Below are 17385 nucleotides of genomic sequence, written 5' to 3'. Positions count from 1 at the left end.
TATTTTTCGACAAACGCGTACCAGCATATCACGTCAGGCTGGGTGTTTTACTTCTCTTTGCAGGCTTAAATACGTTTATTTAGCCAACCCTAAAAGAGGAGTTCCTAGAAGTCTGATTAAACTAACCTATGATAAGCGAGAATTTTGAATTGAGTTTGTAACTTTGCGGTGAGGTTTCTGTTTTTATTCTTGCTATGCACGTGACATCATCATTTTTCTAACTAAAGAGCCACCAAAGTTTTTATCCTCATCAGGCATAAGAGAGGGTAATATTTTAACCTCAATAGCTTGCTTCGTCTGAAAACAAGCACATTTTTAATTTCAGAGTTGTGGCGGTGCGTAACATAAAGCTATGAACGCGGGACATAAATAACGTGATCTCGCGTAACGTTCCCGCGTAAAACCGTCTTCCCCGTGAGAACTTTTCGTGACGCAAAAAAAAACTGGTAACGAAGGAGAATCCAACATGGCGGCGGGTTTTCGCAGTCTTGCGGAGGATGATAAACTTATTTCAGTACCAAAGGTACAATGAATACGCCATCTGTGGCATGATTTGCCTTTTTAAAAATATCTTTGCTCGTCTGGTTGGGATTTGAGTGCAAGGAAAGTGGTTTTGGTGGCTGTAGAAGTTTGAACAGTGAAACGAAGACTGCTTGTTCGACCCCTCGCGCGGTACCGCTCACTAACAAAAGCAAAAACTCTAAAGGTAAGCTTAGGCCCAAAAGCTGCTATTTTCGAAAAATGGTGTTTCTTCTAGTGTTTTGCACTTGTTATTGGTTAATTAAGCTTTTAATTCCGTGGAGTAGTTTGTGTTGGGCTTTTATTAATTTATACAGCGGGAAATTCAAATTCTTACTTCTGGCACGTGCCCGCCGTTGTTTTGTGCAACAAGGTTCCGAGACCGACGTTTGTCAGAAATTATAACTTATAAAACGAAGTTCCAACGCCTCAGAAATTCCCTCAGACAATAGTTAAGGTGCTAACAAATGCTAAAAGAATAAAAGGTGCTAAAATTATTGATTTAAAAAACACAAAGGAGCTCCATCTAATATGCATATATCCTCATGTATAATGCTCGTGGAAACTAAACTTCTGTAAACTCGTTGGAGTCTGATTTTGCTAGAACGTCAGCTGTAAAATCTGTAAAATATTATTTAATTTGTATAAGAATTGGAAATCATCATTTGACAGATGTTGAGTAAGAATTCTGCGAGTTAACACAGTTATTAGAATATTTACTCTATATTTGGATCTAACAATTAGACTACAGGCAACATTTTTTATGAGCGAATAGTCAACAAGGTGTAGCCAGGTTGATTCTTGCTCATAGAAAGCAAGGGCCAGTGGTCTAATAATTTTGTTTAGTAGAAATTCTAAAGGATTACATCACAAAACCTATGATTTCAGTTAAGCTTGAAATTGAAAATAATGTTCAATTTCAAGAGCAGCATGTGAGCGATCGTTGTCTATCACCACCAAATTTTCTCCAATTGTTATTGGTTGAAATTGATCGCATGACCCAATAGTGTTCATGAGGAGAGAGACACTATCTGCTCATATTGTCTGTCCAAGGAAAATACCTGCATGGGTAGTACCATATATATGCTTCTGGTAGTACTCAATTGTGAAAATTTCTCTGTAAACAAACAAACGTTTTTAAAATTTTAATTATATCTTATCCTGGTTGTTCATCCATTTTTAAACAAGCTCTGTTGTTAAAGTAAAATGAGCCTTCACTTTATCGATCAACGACACATCATTATTTTCACATGTTTTTTATAATTATCTCATTACACTGGAAGAACGCCCCAAAGTATATTTTCCCTTGTGTCTTGAAACAAAATTTCAGTGAGTGAATTACACCTTTTGAGTTCACTTTTGACGAGTTTTTAGCATCTTTCGCTATAATTTGGAGAGAATGCTGCGCAATAATCAGGCAAAACAATGGTGTTGGGGAATTGAACAACCAGGATAAGACATAATTAAAATTTTAAAAACATTTGTTTGTTTACAGAGAAATTTTCACAATTGAGTACTACCAGAAGCATATTTTTAGTTTTTGCTTCTTTCAAAAGTTATAACTATTTTAGTGAAGGGAATGCAGGTTTTATCAACTGTCAAAGTGTAACTGCGGGTCAAAACAAACCAGACATAATGATGTTGATTGTGTCCTCCTGCTCAAATCTGGCTGGAAATGAACTTGATAAGTGAACCTCTGTACTTTGGGAAATAGGGCATTATATTTGGAAAACCTCAACTTTTTTATTTTAATAAATATACCTTCGTAACCTACAATTCTCGAGCTTTCAGAAAATATGCTTTACTGGGGTTTTAGTCAAATGTCCAACCTTAAAGGGCACCAATGAATGACGGTCATTTGGGGTACATTGATGCCTCCAAACATTGTAGCATATTAGCCCTTGAAACTTTGTTTCTCAGGCAGATATTTGTTTCAAGAAAATCAAATTTCAGTGAGGCAACTACATGTATCAGCCAATAGTTCTCAATGGAAACACTATTTTTCAAAATGTAGATAACTATGGATATTGATGAAATCTAGGGCATCTCAATTTTTGATCATTTTATAAGCACTGAAAACAGTAGCAAACTTACATTGTAACTGAGGTCAGGACTGTTAATAGAACTTTATGTGTTATTAAATTAACATGACAATCATTCTAATGCAATGCAAAGATACATTTTGATCTGTTGCTTCTCTTAAAAGTGTTACTTTTTGTGTTAAAGATGATACCTACTAAATTCAAAGGTTTTTGTGCCAGATTAAGAATGTATGGAAAAAGTAGATCTTTGCAAGGGCTATTGGAATCCACAAAGAAAAATGGAGGTCGCCACACATTTTTTCGAGATAATTAGCCTTGAATCCAAACAAAAATGCTGATGTAAGAAGGAAAAGATGTTTCTTTACAGATTTCCATAGAATTCACCTTTACAGGAAAGAAATGCCTTTACAGTCTAAAAGCAAAAACAATGATATAAAAATCCTAAGACTGCATGGTAAATGATAACATAACAACTATTTTGGTATGTTTTTAATAACAAAGTCAATGCAACAGCATTTTTAGCATCCCTGACAGCCTTCCTCTGGTTCAGCTAAAATACAGTCTAAATAGCTTTTCCTCACAACCAGAAACTAATCACATGTTGAATAGGCTTGCCAGTTCCATTTCATAACATAAAATGCAGGGGTAAACACGCATTTTTTAAAGTATTCATCTTTTTTGAAAACTTTTAGGGTGCCTGTTAAGTTCTTTCCTGTCACCTCCCCAGTAAGTAAAACATTTTCGTCTCTCGCAGTTGTTTTGCACGCACACTACACTATATGCAGATACATGTTTACCTTTGGATTTCAGTATAATTTTCAACAGATAACAGCTAGTTTTTCAGCTAGAAGCCGTTAACAGTTAGTAGTTAGTGATACGCTGCTATAGATGGTTTTCACCGTCATGCAACGAAAAATTATATCGAAAACTATTCAGTGGATAAAGTCAAGAAATTGTAATGTTATAGCAGATAGGTAAAGAAGACACTTCTCCAAGTTTGAGGTCTCTGCGTTTTCCCAAACTTCAGATATTCATTGAAATGTTTTGTGCAAATTTACAGAGCCATGTTGGTGGAACTCTGTGCTCCACCAACATGGCAGCCAAAAAATAGTGTAAACATCCAGAACTTAAAAGCAATGGGTTTAAAAAGATTTTGTACATGGGATTCAGAGCAACCTTAAATTTTCAAAACACATCCAGTTCAACCAGGGGTCTCATTTCTTTGCATCAGTAAGTACTGGGATGACTTGCTTCCAGAAATTGGACAATTGATGGCACTTGTCTTTCCTATAAACACCTGTCTTATTGGGCACCACTGCCATCTTGGAAAGTTTGTAACAGATGGCAAAGTATGTTGCAATGACTGTTGCATTCTTATGTTATGTTGTGTGTGTAGTAGGGATGCACAATTTTTCTCATATATTTTTTTTTGTCAGACTAAGGACAGAGTGGATGAAAAAGACAAGATCAAACAAAAAAATTAAAGAAGAAAGAAGGGAGCTTGAGAATTGTTGATGGATTGAACATCTAAATGCAGCATTTTTAACTACCAGATACCAAAGCAGAGTCACCTTGACTGATCAGGTAAATAAATAATATTGTTTTCCATATGCTTTAGGAAGGCACAGTTGCCATATGTTTAGTGCACTTAAGACCCCGGATTGAGTGGTCCAGGTTATAGCCCTGACTGTGAACATGGTGTTGTGTTCTTGAGCAAGACATTTTTCTCTTTACAGTGTTTCTCTCCACCCAGATGTGCATTATGTATAAATTAGTCCTGGCAAATTTAATGATGGGGGTTAACCCTGTGATGGGCTAGCATCCCATCCAGGGTGGAGAAGAAATGCTCCTAGTCTCTTCATGTTACAGAAACCCAAGGTACACATGTACGTATAGGTGGTGGCCTGATGGATGGACTCATACGCATGCTTTACCATATGCTTACATTTGACATTGCCATTTGTTAGCCCTTCTATTGGACATGTGCATGAAGTGAAGGGGGTAGGATGTCAGAGACACAACTAACTACATGTATTTTTGAGTAACAATACTGTTGAAGGTGGCTCAAAACAGCTGTCTGTTTTTTTGAAGATTTATAGAACTAGGTGCAATTTCTTAGGCCCTGAACTGTACTGTTTTAAATGAATGTGCTATTTTTTTTAAGGTAACTCTCCACTGTACCTTTCATTGTGTTTAAGTCAAATTTAGGTTGCACTGTTCTGTTGCATAACAAACTCGACCCACTTTTTACCATTTGTTGCATTTACTGGTATCTAAAAATGTAAGCTGGTGACACCATGTTTTTTTCTAAAAATCTTTCTATTATGCACAAAAGATGAAACAGGAAAAATTATAGAAAATTCTGTTGAGTAGATTTTTCATAAATTTAAAAATCGTTTTCCAAGCTGGAGGAATTTACACTCCACAAGTCAGTTTTTGAGATATTAGCTTTGTAGATAAGGAATTTTTGGTGTGCTTTCTACGTGCAAATTAAAATCTCAAGTTTCCAAGATCGCCCCTTGCACACACGTGAAGGCTGATCAAGGGTAAACAATACTCTACCCATTTTTGTAGCTAATTATGTTGCTAAACCTACCTTATTTGGTAAAAACTGGCTACGGCATATTAAGTTAGAGTGGGGTGAGACATTTTGTATGCTTAAGAGAGACCCTGTGAGTGCTGATAGTCAATTGAATGATTTGCAGTCTGAAGTTAGACGTTTGCTGAGTTATGAAGGTATGAAAGGCCTTGAGGAGCATATTACTATGAGAGGCAACTCAAAACCTGTGGTTTTGAAAGCACGTAGAGTTCTATATGCATTAAAAGAGCAAGTTGAAAGGGAGTTAGACAGACTCAAAAAACACAGGTTCACATGCTTATGCCCAGCTGAATGATGACAAAAAAAGTCAAGAATACTTGACAATCACTACTCACAAAGGCCTTTATTCCTACTTAAATTGTCCCATGGGGTCAAGTCATCTCCAAAATATTTCAAGCAAAGATGGATCAAATTCTCCAAGGGATTGAGAAATGTGTTTGTAAACAGGATGACATCTTAATAGGGGAAATAACTGGCAGGAAAATCTCAATTCGCAGATGTGTTGGACAGGGTACACAAATACATTTTGCATTTAAAATCACCAAAATGTGAATCTTTGAAACCTGAAGTGGTTTATCTAGGCCTGAGAATAAGCGCTGAAGGTTTGCAACCAGTGGAAGAAGAGATCAATGCGGTGAACAGAGCCCAAGCCCAACAAAAAGGGAATGCCACTAAGGTCTTTCCTGGGCATGGTCCAATATTATCATTCCTTTTTGCTAGCTACAACTTTACCACCTCTGCATAGGCTTTGTAGAAAGATGTTCGATGGAAATGTACAGACAACTGTTAGAGAGCTTTCGAGGCATGAAGGGAGGGCCTCACCAGTGATTCGTTGTTAGTCCACTATGATCTGAATCATGGGCTTAGGAACAATAGTGCAAAATGTCGCACTATTGGGATGGTGAGGGGGTTTTCGTCCTTGATAGTAATCAATATCATTTGCATTACATGCAGTTCATGAAAAAAGAACTAAGTCCAAACCATTTATGTTTGCAAAAAAATTTTTCAGTTTGTGAATGCAAGTCTCAATTCAGTAGCATTGTTCACAGAGTATTACTGTCTTCTCCTTGAAACTTTTCTTGGACTTGATACTGAGATAAACATTAGAAGTGGTTTTCTTGTCAAAACCAAAGAAGTTGCGGCCAGCTAGTTATGAATGAGGACACTGCTGAGTTTTGAGATTTGTTTTTGTTGCAGGTAAATCTAACAGAGGTATTTTTATTTGCTAGTTTCAATGACTCTTGTTTACACAGTGAGAATAAACAAACAAGAAGCCAATCTAGCAGCATGTCCAGAGACTTTTTAAACTTGATATAAATGTTTGGACATCTCTTTTTTTAGTGTCTTCAGTGGCATTTTAATACCTTGCATTAATAGAACTCTTAAAACGGAAGTTTTTAGCAGAGATTTTCTTGAAGGTTTGTGGTATGGAATCTCTTCAAATATTCATGAAGACTCCATGGTGGCAAGTTAAACCACGAATCAATTTGATTAGACTTTGAGGCGACACAGTGGTTCTTTCGTTTTGAAACAGATTCCTTGCGCAGTTCAAAGAGAGTGACAAAACTTTTACTGTAACCTTTCTTTCTCCAAAAATGCTCTCAGGCGCTGGGAAGGGTAATGTGACAAGGAAACTTCCCAAATTCTGCAGATTTCATGGCATCTTATAAAATGTAGACAGTTTATCATGTGTTTGGTTGTTTCAAGTCTCAAGTTAGGTAAAGCTGGGTAGCACCACAGCTGCTATGCCAGCTGAATTGTTGATGAGATGTCCCCTGCTTACATGTTAAGTCTGGTGAAAACTGATCTAGTCCAAACAATAGAGAGTAAGCAGAAGGAATAGAATAGAATAGAACAGAACAGGACAGAATAAGCAGAAAGAATATAAGGATTTCAAGAGTCATCAAGATAACCTGTTTGTAGAGAATGACATAGTTCAAGTGAAAAATACTCAAGCCAGTAGCAATACTGAGAGATGGATTCTGGGAAGGGTAGTTAAGGTCTGTGGACCTAGAACTTATTTGATTAAGACTGGCCATAAAATGAGATATACATGTTCATGCTGATCATTTGATCAAAGCTCATGATAAGGTGCCAAATGCAACTAGAGAGTTAAATACATGACTTGTATACCTGTTCCAGAATTGTGTTGACCAACAATCTAACTTAGGTATAGTTGATAGCCAAGTTTCAACCAGCATGCCGCAGCCGCCAGTCAATTTCTCAGATGAAGATAATGAGCCAAATTCTAGTGTTAATGAAGAGCATGTAAACGCTCCTTCGCCAGTTGTTTTGAAAGGATTAGAGAGAATCAGGAAACCTGTTGTCCGACTGAACCTGTAGCTAATGTATCAGCTAATACTGTGTTACTTGTTGTAAGAATATCTCATTCCTAAGGGGGAAACAGTATAATATGTTAAGTGCCCTATAGAACATATTGTGTCAGCACTCAGAGTGCATTGCAGCAATAAAGTTGTGTTAAAGCGGCCATGTTGTATATGTTGACCTTGTAGTTTATTTAGAGCTGAATTAATGGGCAATATATTACAGTACAATTTTTTAAATTTTGCCATTGTTTAGACAACTATTTCAGCTCTTAGATTCCGACAATGTATTTCCAAAGTATGACATCATAACATTGCTAATTGGTAACTCAGATCTTGGTATCCAATCTATCCAATGCACAAGTCTTGACAAAACAAACCTTTCTATCCGCTGGGCAGTGATTTGTCCAGTGGAGAGCATTATCCACCTTTTGAACAACATGGGCCCAGTCAATGTTAATTAAGTGGTTCTTGTTTCTAAAAATTTGTTAAATCAACTTCAGATCATCTGGATGGACAGTGGACAAACCTTGACAGACAGCGGAGAAGTGATGAAGGACAGTGGAAAGCCAAAAACGTGCAGACCCTCACCCACCAGGTAAACACACTTATTTTCTAACCTACTTTGCCAGACATACGTTGTCAAATTTAGGGCGAAGTGATGTTAGCTGGGAAGAATCTCCTCATGGCATATGTTGAGCTCTTTGAAACACCTAGTAAATAGTCTGGCAGGTTTATTAAAAACAAATTATTGTAAGCACATTACAATTTTTAAATGCACTCATAATAACTTTTTATTATTTTTATTTTCCATAAAATTCCCAACTTACATTGCACCTCTCCTGAATTCTCTTGCACCTGAGAAATTTTGCAAGCTTTGCTACAACAAGCGAATCGATGGAGAAACCAAGACAGACTCATAAGCACATGTATGGGCCATGATGTTTTTGGTAATGGGAGGTCAAGTTTGGGTCCAAGACCGGTTGTCCCATAAAATCTCAATTCATTAGGAATAGGTTCTCCTTTTTGTCGAACGCAAAAACAGCAAATTTAATTTTGCATGTTTGTTAGGCTCCATTCAATCCCTGTCATTACTCCTTATGATGTGTACCAATTTTACATTTTAAAAAGTACTAAAAAGTTCCTTTACATGTAAATAATTTATGATCCTTAGTTATTTATAGCATAGCAACCCAACTAAGGGCTTATCTAATTTTGGGGGTACAGTCAAACTTTGATTATCCCAACTCATGGGGAGGTAAATAGCACAATGATATTGTAATCAAGAGTCTGAACAATCAAAAATAATATGACTATATTAATGAGACAAAAGTAAAACCAAGTAAATTTTAAAAGCAGTACATGCATTAATAGCACCAATTGAAAACAACTAAGTTGAGCTAATTGGATTATAATATTATTCTGTAGTGTTAAATTGTGCAATAAACTTTCAACTTCAACTTCAACTTCAAATTCACCTTGTCACTTTTGACGTATGTGAGGACTGTTTTTTAGTCTGCGAAACCTAAACAAATTGTAAAAATGTCTGTCTTTCTTGGTGTCTAGAGCTTCAGATTAGATTCCGCCATAATTTATCGTTTTGGTTGTTTCATCACAGGATGCTAGACAACTGAGGTCATTACAACACAGCATGGACTTTGCAGAGACTAGAAGAAAACCAAGACAAGACCACAATATGGTTTAAGTAGATTGTCTATTTAATCATATATTTTTTTGGCCCAGCCCGGGAGGCCTTTGAATGTGGGGTACAGCTGGCCCGGGGTTTTCCTCCTAGGGGCAAGTGGACGTACGGGGAGGTTTTTCACCCAGCTGTTGTTCCACAACCCCCATTCAGGTTACAGGTAGCTGGTTATTTCTTTAGCTTGATAGACTCTTGCTAAAATGCTTGCATTGGTTTTGAGAAAGTCAACGTGATGAATTCTAAAACATGTACAGTCACTAACTTATTAGAACAAACCACTCTCAACTGATGCTAACAACTACATGGCTTGTACTTTTTCTTTCACCCAGCAAGTGACTTTTTAATACCTCAACAAAGCAATACACAATTAACTGTGACTTCAAACAGAACCTACTGTACACAAACTTGACTAACAAACAATAGATTGAATCTGACAACGACATCTACTTACTAATTACTACTAACATATGGCTTATTCATGATCTCAATAAACCAGCCAACAAACTTTTACTTCAAATAACAGACCCAACACAAACTTGACTTGCAACAGATGGACTGAAACTGACACCAAAAACTACTGACACCTTACTAATGACTTATTTGTGACCTCACCAAACCAACCAAGCTTAAAACAGAGCCAGAACAAACTTGACTAACAATAGATGGATTGACACTGACATCATCTGACACCAAGATTTACTAGCTTACACCTTACAACTGACTTATTCATGACCTCAACAAACCTAAAAACTACTTACATGTGACTCCTGAAGCACCTCAGTGTAGAATAATAAATTACAAGACTGTTATTGACACTGCCAGATACTACTGACTTCTTCCATGATTGGCACATAGGGGTACACTGGATTTCAAGTTGTGGGGATGGTTGAAGGATTTTTGGGTATTGGAAATTTTCAATTCTGGGAGTGTTCTGGGTTGGAAAATTTGACAAGTGTTTTATGGGTGGCTTGATTTAAGTAGGGATTTGTTTAGGGTATTCAAAACAATCTTGTGGGTTTTGATTTTAGCCTCAATTTGATCATCCCTGTCACTTGAAATCCTGAGTGCCCCTTTGAGGAATATCAAAACTTTACAGACCGCAGAAACTGCATAAGCATCATACCAATGCAAGGATTAGCACTGAGTCACTAGACAGATAATTTTGTTGCATGTAGGTGTGTGTGCCACCATTGTTCAAACAAGTGCCTTTAAAAGAAACACCCAAACTGTACACTGCGTGTGATTATTTGATTATTTGATTGGAGTCAGGGATCTCTGTTACTGTTTGTAGTTTTCACTGCAGTGGCAGAATAAATTAATTTTGATTAAAAACATTGTTGTTGTTTGCTTCCTGATGAGGTCCCTTAGGATGTAGATTGTAATGTTTTGACTGCTTACTACAAGTCTTCATGCTCTTCATCTGGCAATGAAGTGTTGCAGAAAGTAGTCAAACACCACGATCTGCATCCTATAGTGACTACATCATGAGACAGGCAATACCTCACTTTGCAATGAACAGCCACCATCTCTTTCACAGCAAATTTTACTTGTTTTGGATGCATATTCTTGAGAGATCTACATGCTGTAGTAAAGATTCATGACTCCAATCGGTGAACCAGTTTATCGTGAAACCCCTTCCACTTGACTGATTTGAATCCATTGAACAGTAAATATTACTCTTGCACTTGTTTGTTCCTTTTGAGCTAGGTTTGAAGGTCCCAGCATAAGAGTCCTTTGAGCAGTGATTTCTTTTCAGCCTTTACTTAGATGTGTGACGTACAGTTGCTCCTAAGCAAAGTCTCAACTATCAATAATTATTGTTTAGAAAAGTTGACCAAAAGTTGAAAAAAACGATTCAATTTCAGTCGTAAACAGACAAACAAATAGTAATGGCACATTCTCTTATCTTGTCTCCATACCTTTCTAATGGGTTCCGATTGATTATTTTGAGAAACAAACTGAGACAAATTAATTTTCCTTGTGATTCATGATCATTTGGTCAATTCTTGTGATGTGTCTGGTTCACTGTGTGAGGAGAAACTAGTTGCTGATCATTTTTGGGCCGTAAAGGTAAAATAAAAATTAATGACAGTAAATCAAGTTCAACTAAATTTCAAGAGTTAATTTCATCAATTCAAAATTCATAATATTTGCAAACCACAAGAAATTTAACTAAAAATAGTCTCAAATTTAAAAAATTTGGAAACTGACGTTTAACAACGTAGGGAAAACAAACAGTAAGCCTGTTATGGTAACTGTTCGGCGACTTTTTGATTGGCCACATACTAAGGTTTCATTCTTAGCCTAAATTGCGAGATTAGAGGGCTTCAGCACAGCACAGGACACCTAGTTTTTCAGTATTCTGCTTTTGCATTTGGGTTTGCTTCATTACAGGCTAAGATAAATTGCTTTTAAGTGGGAAAACTCTTAGAATTTGGCTAGCACATTCCTCACTGCTCAGAGGGAAGCTTGCTAAATGGTTAATTGTTATTTTAGTGTATTTCTTTTTTATCAGTAAAATATTTAACTAATAAACTCTAACAACAATCAGCAACATGCTGCCACTCAATGTTATTACGTACTGTTGCTTTCATAAAATTGCAAAATAATTATGTTTGTTTTTAATATAGTTTGTTAAAACCGGTTTTAGTTTTAGCCATTGATTCATGTTTTTGAAACAGACAGTCACGAGTAATTCAAAAATGATGATTATTTTTGAATTACTGACTTATTTACTTTTTCAAATGTTTTTTGTATTAATTTTTAAGTGCCTGGCAGCGTGATGGTGGTTGTTTAATTCATAAACAAGGGAAGCATTCGATGTTATAAATTGAATAATCTCAAGATAGTTCGTCAAATATTTGTCATTGAAATTTATATCAGTTTGGATAAAAATTGTTTCGTCTCCAAAATTTGGCCTTGGAAAGCAGATATCATTTTGCATTCCATGTTCAGTTGTCATCACCACTGGAAGTGGACTACTACAAAATTAAGCAGCTTTACTAGTTTTTGCAGTGTTACCAATTTTCCTATTTTTATAACACTTTTAATAGTTATAGTTGTTAATGCTTCCTTTGTTTATATTAGTTTACTTTTGTATGTTAAGTGGATCTGCAAGCTCATTAGCCCCAACTGAAATACACAAGAAAAAAATAGTACTTATTTTCAAGCACTGCAAAAGTTGGAACAACTAGCTACATGTAGGTGCGATGATAGTCTTATTGTTGCCACTCCATCATAATTTATTTATCTCCTTAACAGACTTTGTTAATTACTTTCAACACTTACCAAAATGTTCAAATATGGCACTACCTGATTGCAGAAAAATGTTTGAGTTGTAATGTCTTTTAAGAATTAGCCAAAATTAATTTTGGTTTAACACTTAGGAATTATTCTTTTTTGGAATAGGGCTATTTTTGTTTTTCATAAGCTTATTTTCATTTCAATTTCAATTCCTAAATTTTTGATTCAATTATTACTGTCTTATGATAATATTTGTAAAATTTAGACAAATGTTAAATCAACAGTCTGCATTTTAATTTTAACTTATCACTAGTTTTGCTTGTCGTCGTGTTATTTTATTTTATTTTATTTTAATCTAGACACAGCATCTTTTATTCTTTCATGTAAGTATATTAAATAATCATTTTTGCTGAACCTGATCAAAATGATCAGTGACAGTATAAATTACTTTCATAATGCAGACTGTTGCTGATCAGTAGTTTATTTTAATTTGATTTGTTTAGATTTCCTGGTTTTTTCTTGGTGTTGCAAGTCATCATATTTTGACCGCTCCTTTTAGGCCTCCTTTAAGTTTTTTTCAGTAGTTAGGTTACTCAAAAAATTATAGGTTTTTTTGTACTGTTTTCTTGTTTAAGCTAGTTGGATTTTTCTGCTTGGTACCCTAAACACACACCTTCACAGGCTAACTTAATTTCATCTCGATGTGTATCACCAAGAAACAGCCATTTTTTTTTCTTCATTTGTTTAGTTATAGTGCTAATGAGCTTGCATGTATCCACTAAAAATGTTAGGTTATTATTTCATTCCAGGACAGAAGGTGGCACACACACCAAGACTCAAATCTAGCCAATCACGTCCCTGCTGGGTTGTGGAAGCTCTGCCTCTGAGAAGGTGTGTGTTTCTGATGTCCTCTGAAATATTCCAACTGAGAAATCCTGGGAAACTTTATTTGATCCTGTAATTCAAGTAGGGACAGTTTGAGCACTTGGAAGAGTTGGCCGTTTGCTCTCAAGTGGGGTGGACAGTGTGAAGGAAGGTGAGAGTTTGCTTTTCATGTCTTTAGGGTTTCACTTAATTTGTCACAATACTACGCCATCAGTTTTGGCCCAGGAAGATGCTTTTTTGCCGTCAATGTATCAGGAAATGTTCCACAACCAAGGACGTAAAACAGGGGTGTTGAATTGTGGGGCTTGAGGAAGGTGCATCTCTAGAGAAAGCATGGACAGAGGAGATCATTGAATTTCATTGGTCTGACCTGATTGGATTTTCACAAATGACATCAAATTGAGCTGAGTCTCTGGGGGTCTCTCTGATTGGGTAGCTACTGGGTCAGGATTTCTCTCTCTTCTAGGTTTTCATTAAATATAACAGCTTTAACTTTAAATAACTAAAATAAAATTCTACAGTCCCAATTATAAACAAAACATCTTTTTTACGAAAAAATTATTACTAAGCTTTTTCTTAAATTTTCATTCTCCCTTTAAAGAAATTTCACAACTTAACTAGTTTCATTCTCTGTTTCATTTTCATTGAACTTTAAACATCATTTTTTCCAAAAAATATTTTTATTTGTAGTGAACACTCCACAAACTTCACCAGCACCAGCTTTTGGCACCAGGGTCTCTGGAATTGCCTTGGTAACCAACATGAGCTGTGATTGGGTCAATAGTGGCCTTGTTAACCGTAAACCAATCATAGCTCATGCTAGGACCCAAAACAATCCCAGGAATCCTTGTGCTGACAGCTTGTGTCTAGTCAAGTTTTTGGAGTGTTCAATAGAGTAATTCTTATTTGTCACTTGGCAATTAATTAGAAACTAGATATTTAATAGGTCTTCGAGAAATAATTCTGTTTGGTAGCCTAGTAAACTGTTAAGTAAATTGGCAGCATTCCATTAAACAGCTAATTAGTATTGATAATTTGGTTTTATCAACTGGGTTGATAACGTGAATTGGCCACCGTAAAGAGATTCGAATCTCTTAACGGGGGCCAATTCACATTATCAACCCAGTTGATAAAACCAAATTATCTTGTTATACTCCCCACCGATTCAGCACCACAGTTTCTTTAGAAACTTACCCCCTCTATTAATTAGTATTGATGAAGGGTAATCCTGAAATATCTTACATTAATCATTATTTTAAGCCCTTTAGTTATTTTTTTTCTTACCAACTAAACTAATCAAACGGGAATTCAAAACTTTTCACCAACAGGTTATAAATATCATTAATATACTAGGTAAAAATTAAATCAATGTAGCATTTCGTTATTTTTAAATATATTGTTTGCAATAACAATAAAACTTCAGTCATAAACATTTCGTTAGGGGCTCGCACTTTTCAAGGTTGGCTCAATTTTTTTCATGGGTTTTTTAATCTTTTTCCACTAAAATCGACTAATAATGAGGCTTCCTCGGATTGTCACGCAATGCTCCTTTTCACATTGCGTGAGCAGAGAGGTCACGGATGCAAAGGACACTACAAGGACTCTACAATCTCTTGCAATGGGGATTTTTGATTAACAAGCTATTTTACACTTCTGAAATAGAAATTAACGCGTTAAGTTAGATTTTAGAAGCAAACTCAAAACTCGATCATATTAAAAAAAAACAATCGCGACCAAATTTATTAGTCAACAATTTTCTAGTCTAAAATCTTCGCGCGCACAATTATTTAATTTAAACACAACAAAACTTTAGCACATTCTTACTCCTAGACTCTTGTCACTGAAAGCAGTGATTCGGCTTAAGCCTCTAGCTTATTTTAGTTTTAAAATAATAACAAGACCCGCCCAGCTTCACGGATGTTCTCTGGAGAATTGTTCTTCTAATTATTCATTCATTCGCACGGGAATTTGATTTGCATTTGAATTAAACAACTCTCCAGAGTAACATCACGTGAAATGAAATAGGACAACAAGCATACAAGCTGAATAAGCATAATTAACTAAAACGTTCGGCAATATTTATATTTTAAAAACAAAACTAAACCTTTTTTCGCCATATTAATTGGCCAATTTCTTTCATCCAAATTAAAGAGAGATACCTGACAATGGTAGCTTCACAGATGAGAGACTTTTAGCGACTTGTGCCCTTTGATGAAGTTTGTGGAATGACGGTCGGTCGGAGGTTTGGTTGGGAGGCCAGACTGGCGGATTCTATGATCAATTCTTTCTTTGATTTCAACGGTGATGCACTGGAATTAAGCGCCACACTTTAGCGCTTCAGTTTTTCTGGTCTAAGTTGCGGATATTTCCAACTTCGATGGGTTTTCATCCAAAATAGTCCGGGAGGGCGAGCTTATCGGCAGTTCATTTATTTTTCGATACATTGACTCGCGTATTAGCATCTTCAATCAAATTACGCATTTGGCTTTTTATTTTTTTTTATGACCTTATTAATTCCAAAATGAGTGTGGCATTGTGACAAATTAAGAGTGAGACCCTGGAGGCATGGGGAGCAAACTCTCACTTTCCTTTACGCTGTCCACCCCACTTGAGAGCAAACGGTCAACTCTTCCAAGTGTTCATCTGTCCCTGGCTTGGGTAAAGGGATCGAATAAAACAGACCAGGATTTTAAAGTTGGAATATTAAATGAGGACTAAAGAAACAACACCGACTTGGAGAAGCAGAGTGGAAGCAGCCCAAAAGGCAGGGACAAGATTGGCTAGATTATTTTTTTATTATTATTTTTTTTAACTTGAAGTAATGGACAACAGAGACAATTTTTATTTCAATAAAATATTGCTATCTTTATTCCTCCCGTGTTGTTTGATTTTGCAATCTAGCCGTTCGAGTATAAACAAGTGAAAATTAGCGATAAGAAAGAACAACGTTTCGGTGACATCGTGACACCATTTTCAAGTTCAAATGCAAAAAGATAAACTGTCAGACAATTCGCTCAAGATTAACATTGTTCGTTATTACATATGCAATGTCACGCAAATAGTTTTGCTTGAATTGAGTTGAGAGACGGTGTTAATTCTCTAATTAGCAGTATTTCATGCACTAAACAATCGAACGTTGTCATGCACTTCCTGACAACGGAAAAATGTCTTTACGGGTCTTTCGGAACAATATTGTTCGTTAATGACGTGTTTGCCAATGGAAGATGACTGTTTAGTGTGTTCAGCCACGCGTTGGTGCAAGTGCCTGAGAAGAAAGCCTACATAGCTTGCATCGCACAAGTCACATTGAAGTTTATAAATTACACGTTGTTGGTTAACAATAGGCGGGTTAATCTCATGCACTTTTAGCTCTCGCTGGATCTTATCACCAACAAAAACCGGTTGAATGACAGTGTGGGTCTTCAAGCTCAGGTCTTTCAGCTGCTTACGGACAAAGTCTGTCGAATCCTGGGCAGGACTATTCGGTCGGTTGGGTTCTCTTTTTGGGCAGGTGTTGGTTGCGGGTCTTCAACTTCAGAGGCGATAAACGACTTGACTGTAGAGTTGATAAGGTGTTGTGGATATTTCAGTCGGGAGAAAACTGCTGTCAAACGGTCCCATTCTTCAGAAAAATTCGACCAGCACGATGATAAGCGATATGCACGGTATACATACATCACCTTTATTTCACCTCGGAATTACAAGAGTAGTTGTATAACTAGACCATGCTGGTCAAGCATGCTTTTCAAAAGTCCTCGTTTATATCGCATGTCGACATGGCTCTGGTAGTGGAGCAAAAGACCCGTGTTAGTAGTAGGTTTTATGTAGACTTTGGTCTCAATTTGAGGAGCTCTGTTAAGCGGCAGTTGCATTCCTAGAAAAGGAAGCAGACCATTACTCTCTCTCTCCATGGTGAACTTCACTGATGATTGGCAGTTGTTGAGCGCTTGAAGAAAGGTAGCTGCTGATGCTGTGTCAGGCATTATAATTAAAGTGTCGTCAACATATCTCTTGTAAAATGAAGGCATTTTGCCTTCATCAACCAGAGTTTCTTCAATGGATCCCATGAAG

At 36.4% G+C, this 17385-nt stretch overlaps 1 long non-coding RNA gene across 1 annotated transcript; it reads left to right on the top strand.

Moving 5' to 3' along the window:
- Nucleotides 1–460: 460 nt before the first annotated feature.
- Nucleotides 461–12590, top strand: LOC145492609 (uncharacterized). The gene is made up of 4 exons (XR_014050037.1): nt 461–706; nt 3998–4145; nt 7988–8082; nt 9103–12590. It is a non-coding gene; the product is annotated as an uncharacterized LOC145492609 (long non-coding RNA).
- The last annotated feature ends 4795 nt before the right edge of the window (nt 12591–17385 follow it).

The sequence above is a fragment of the Orbicella franksi genome, chromosome 1 (assembly GCF_964199315.1).
Source record: "Orbicella franksi chromosome 1, jaOrbFran1.1, whole genome shotgun sequence".
Taxonomy (NCBI): domain Eukaryota; kingdom Metazoa; phylum Cnidaria; class Anthozoa; order Scleractinia; family Merulinidae; genus Orbicella; species Orbicella franksi.
The sequence above is the reverse complement of the archived record's forward strand: the minus strand, read 5'-3'. Positions and strand labels throughout refer to the sequence as shown.